Source organism: Gavialis gangeticus, unplaced genomic scaffold (genome assembly GCF_001723915.1).
Source record: "Gavialis gangeticus isolate Ggan-Ray unplaced genomic scaffold, GavGan_comp1, whole genome shotgun sequence".
NCBI lineage: Eukaryota > Metazoa > Chordata > Crocodylia > Gavialidae > Gavialis > Gavialis gangeticus.
The window spans coordinates 50,527,323-50,533,243 of NW_017728993.1; positions in this window are offsets into that span (position 1 = coordinate 50,527,323).

Here is a 5,921-nt window from a genome sequence, read left to right on the forward strand (position 1 = left end):
AAGCTCCAGCTGGGGCTGGGCTGGGGGGGAGAAGGGTAGGTGGAGGAGGAGGGGAAGAGGAGTGGGATGGGGACACAGTAGGAACCACCCATGGAACCAGGTGAAGTCTGCTCTGGCTGCCTTTTAACCCCCTTTTAGCCAACCAGGGACCACCCATTGCCCCCATGCAGGTTCCTGCCTTGCTACCCCTGCCCTGATGCTTCTGGGTACTCACCATCCAAATGGTTCCAGATAGCAGCAGAGGGTACAGTGTAGCTTGTCTCAGTGGAGTGGGACTGCCCCTGATGGCTGTGGGCACATTGCAGCTCTCACCATCCCCTGCTTGCTGCTCAGGGTCACTGACATCTGGCCCTGCTGCAGATCCTGGAACTACTCTGTCAGGATGCAGTGTGCTAGCTCAGCCTGGCCTGTGCAATAGTGGCCCCAAGCTCTTTGACATGGCTCCTGCCTCCCACTACTGCCATTTGAAACCATCTGGGTGGTAAGCAGTGATCACCCAGGAGCAGTGGGACAGGGGTAGCAGGGTGTGGGGACTACAGTGAGCTGGGGACTCACGTGAGGGCAGTGAGCAGAAGGCAGCCATCCCCATCTGGCAAGGGCTGAAAGGCAGCTGTGTTCCACTCCCACTCCACCTCCTCCTCCTCTTCTCTCTCCCTCCTCCATCTAGCTTGCCTGTCACCAGGCTTCCTTTCCCCCACCTCCTTCCCAGCAGGGCCAATCATTGGGCCCCAAAACCCATAAAATCAGGCCTGGGCCTGCATAGAGGCTGGAAATTGCTCACTCACTCATTCCCAACCTGCAGGTGTGGGTTGAAAGGATTGTTTCTTGTATACATTTTCCACCTGGGTTTGTGTATTCATATAATAGTGCTTTTCATTACTTTTATACTCTCATGCAATCCATATTCTATTCAATCTGGTTTCTGCAAATAAAAGCCTGTCACATGAGACAGGACAAAGGAATATGCTTTAATACTATACCAGCTAGAAGCAACGGAAGTTAGGCTGGAATTTTCAAAAGAGTGCGTGAGAGTTTACTATCTACCTCCCACTGAAACTCATTGCCCTTTGAGTGCTTAACTTAATAGTTTGCTTTGGAAAATTCCAGTTTTACTATTTTAAATGACTTGCTTCAGCGTAGGATCTTTGAGTTCATTTCCTTTTAGAATCAGGACATCTCAGAGAACTGTTAAAGAGTATATCAGAGAATGATGTTGCAACAATCGTGTAGGTAGTATCTCTAGTTTCCTAAATGAGAAAAATATCTTCAGATAAATCTTGTTGAGATACAGTGTGTACTTTGGTGGAGCAGGAAAATATTTCAAAACTTGCTACTCCCTATGTGGGGTGCTTTGACTAAGGCAATAGTATTGGGGGGAGGGGGATGTATTCTATTGGAACAGTTTGTTCCCCTGGATGGTTAAGTTAGCAAGTGGAGAAATTTCATTCTGTGTATCGGCTACCTTCACATTTGTGATCAAAGGGCTTCTCAAATGCATATCAGCTAAACTAAGGTATAAGCATTAGCTTGATTCCATGTGCTGATTGAAGGAAAAATAAGAGTGGTACATCACCCACAATATTAAGTTTATACCAAAATTATTAAACAGGAGAAAAATTATTAAGTTAGTGGTTTACATGAAATACCTAGCGCAGAGTTTCTCAGTCTTTTTTTTTTTTCTAAGTTTGGATTCCTCACAGCTACTTCTTTACCCTCCCATCTACCTGTAGTTTCTCTGCCAAATAAAAAAAAGGAAAGGGCAACCTTCTTACCCCTGTTTGCTACTTCCAGTTTGGGAACCCGTAACACATGGGCTTTAAATTTTCTGGCTGTATATTGTCGAGATTCTCACTGCTGCAGTTTTGGAGCATTAGAATATGGTCTCTACTTATCATTTAACTTTATGGAAGGGGTCTTGTTGATATGGAAAGGAAATAATACACTCCTTTCTTCAAGTAAATGTTACAGATAAATTAAAACCAGAGTGACCAATAAGTCCACAGGAAAAAGGGTCAGACTCTTAAAGATGAAAGACAGGAATGGGGTAATATAGGAAACAATAAAATGAGGTTGTAAAGTGACTAAAATGCAGTAAAATCCAATTAACTTCAAGGGTCGTGATCTATAACTAAGAGGCTTGTAAATGAATATCAAAAGAACAGCTGTGGAAAAAGTAAGGCACATAATACAAACAGCCAACTTATTGATGAAAGAGAAAAGAAGAGACATGCCTGTGACATTTTATTCTTTGGAAATTGAAAATTTTGTAGAAATTAACAAAGAGAGGCACATCATTATTAACACCCCTCCTCCCAAATATAGATGCAATAGTTAAAAATGCAGTATTTTCCAAAAACACTTCCTATTCATATTGGCTAGGGGGCTCAGAAGAAAGATTCTACATGATGCAGAATGTACCCAGCTCCTCTCAACTTCAATGGAAGACAAAATTGAATTGGTTTTTGCCCTGGACACCTAGAATTTTCAGGAGAAGCCCTATGTTTCCTCATATCTCAAGGCTATTTCTTTTTAGTATATATTTTCCCCAGTGACAAACAAGTCTTGGGGCATACTGGTGACAGAATGGTTTCCTTCCTCCTGTAATTAAATGCTTATTGGCTAGTTATAAAATCACGTGCAATTAAGCTGAAACTGAGAAATGTAATGCAAGTTAGCTCATAAAGGAAACCTTGCTTATTTACAATGTCTTCAATGTGTTTGGCCACTTTGATGCAGAAAATGTGTATAAGTTAGTAATATTATTCTTCTTGCAATATTGTTTTTACATTTAGCATGCAGGCTACCGTCAAGACCCACAACACAGGTCCTAGTGTTTGGTAGTTCTTTTGGGTAGCTGACCATGGGAGGACCTCTAAAATGGAACGGGGATCCTTCAGGGATATATGGCCAGTGTAACCATTCCCACAAAACTTCCTTCCAGGGGCCAGTATAGAAATATGACCAGGATTTTATTTTATCCAGGAAACATCTGCTTTTTGTAATAATCTTGAATGAGATTGGGAGCCATTTGTAGCTGGTATAAATTTTATTGGGATGTCATGTTTTATGCTCAAGGGACAGAACCTCTGTACTAGAGTTTACAGAGATAGCGATGGCTTAAAGCTGCTGTTCTCCGAGTTTCACTTTATGTACTCAGCCAGGGACTTGAATCAATAAACGTTCAACTTCCTTTTTACATGTTCAGTTCGTCTTTTATAATTAATAAGAACAAAATAGCAGAAAGGGAGACCCTGTTCTTAGTAGTCATTCTCCAATACTTCATGACCTTCATCTAAACCTATTGAATATATCTCAGAACTTCGTTTAAAACAATAACTGTGATAAACTGTTTGGTATTGGAATAAGTGAACCATGACTGTTTTACTATTTTAAATATGAACTGTCCAGCACTATATTTTTGTTTCTTGCTGTGGTAAGGAAGGATTAAGGAAGTAGTAACTAGAGATAATAACCAGTTCTAATCTTTTAGTGTACACAATTACATTTCAGCAGGTTGTTCCAAAATAAATATTTAAAGAATAAGAAAATCCCCCAAAATTAAAGCAGATGGCAAGCTTCCTAAGAATCTCTTTCATAGTTCATGGGACTGGGTAACGAAAGCTCTCAGCTATGAAAAGCTGGAGTACAGCATGTTATCAAAAGATGAAAGATAATTGCTAGGCGAAAATCACAAAATGGGCTGGGACTCATGCCTTCCATGTTAATACCCAGACTTCAGGAAATCAGACTTCATGTGCAATTGTATAAGGGCTGGGTGGAAATCCATTAAACCACACTCCCCTCCTCTCCAACTCCCCAAAATATCAAATGCCAGACATACTTTCCCTTGTTTCTTTGTACCGCATATATTGACCACTAGTAAAAAAAGTAAGTACCTAGGATAGTTGTACAGTCATGTCTACGTGGCTTGTCTGCCTCACAGTAATGTATCATTCTGCAGTTACTAATTGATGGCGTGCAGACCAGAGCAGGCCAGCCACGTCGGTACAAAGTTCTTCCGTGTGGCTTTTGTGTCTGCTGCTTTTCAGGGATTTAAATTTTGTGAACTCTTGCAAAATATGAGAAGTACAGGCTTCCTGTCATGGGAATAACTCCATTCTAATTTTTCTATAATACTTGCATGTGAATATTGGGCAACACAAATAATTTTAGTAGAGATCATTGATATAATATTCCAGTTATCATGTGCTTTCCAATGGGTGCATCTACACATACATTAATGCACTATAATTATGTGCCATAATTGGTGCTGCTGCACATTAGTGCAGATGAACACTTTATGTGAAACTTAATGACCATTAATGTACTGTGCTTTAGTGCATTAGTACAGTTTTTTGCCAGCCATGCCAATACACAGTAGAACTAGCATTAAGTGTCCCGTGTAGATGCACCCAATAAAGACACTTTCCCAGGGGTAGTTTGTAAAAAGAATAATAATTTTAGAGGTGTTAACACTTGGTCCATAGAAAATAGAAATGTCTGTTTTTGTTTGCCTCCACCTACTGACTGCCATGACTTCTGTCTGTGAAGGAGGAGAAACATTTACATGCTTAAAAAATGTAATGTGTCTTTTCTTTTTGTTGATCATAAGCTCAGTCCTTTAGTTGGTTGTGTGAGTGGTGTAAAATAGAATAACTTCAATAGAAGGGGCATTTCAATTTTTCCTTATCTCAGTCCAACACTTTTAAAAGGCTTCCTGAAGAAATACTATGGCATTCTGACCAGTTTGTTTAAGATGCGAATTATTTCCTATTTCTGTTGTTTTAGGCCATTTTGAACCTTTGTATTTTAAACTAAAATACTAGCAGTTGTGTTAGAGGAAAAAGTTGTATAGATTCTTGATCACAGCAGTACTTTGCCCCAGCACTTTTCTATTTGCTATTTGAACTGTGCAGAATCTGTGTATGACTGAGTGAATAATGGAATTTTTGGTTCAGTGACCAAACTGAAAAGTTGGGAAAATATTGATTTTTGAGTCAAAGCAAAAACAATATTAATATTTTTAATGAAACATTAAATCCAAACTTTTAAAAACCTAAATAGTCATAATTATAGTCATATAAGGAAGAATTCTATTGTTAAATGTCAAGAAATGAAACAACTTCTCATGCTTTTAAGTGGTTTTGCATTTTGAAGTAGGTTGAACTAATGTGACTTTTTCTTTTTATTTTCAGTTTAACAGTATTCCTAGCTAGTTTCCAGCTATATTTGCTTTTGTGTCTGTGGCAGGGCGGGGTCTAGGGGTGCCGTGAACTCCCTTAGCGCCCCCTACCATGCCAAGTTGGTGTCAATGCACCCTCACCATCTCGTCCGCCACATCTTTGGTGGTGTTAGTGTTTAAGGGAGGCTGCCTTTTTATCTTCTTTGACACGGTGCCCTGAGATGTCCCAGTCTGTGCCCTGCCTTCGGTGACTCGGTGCCTTAAAGCCTTAGGGCTATATGTGACTCCTACCTCCCCTGTACCACACCCCAAGCCTCACAGATGTACCGGATGTTGTATGGCCAATCCCTTGCCACACCCTCCTGGGCGCTCCCTGGCTCTACTTGCTACTGCCCGTGCCCTCATGGGTTGCCTGGGCTTGTCTCACTTGCCTGCACCCTCACGGATGCTCTCTGGCTGCCTCCGCGGTTGCCACCTGCCCTGGGGCTGCCTCCGCAGTTGCTGCCTGCCCTGGGGCCTTGCCTCGCGATCCTGCCTGCATTGGGGCCAGGGTCAATACATCCCTAAAATGCTGCATCCTCTCTGGCGCTGGGGTCTCCACACTACCGTGGAGTCCCTGAGGCCTCCTCCAACCCCTAATAGCCTTACCTGGTCCTCAGGTGTAACTACAAACAACCAATGTAATAACACAAGCCAATCAGCTGTAACTCAAAACTAAGCCTCCTGGCTAAAGCGTTCT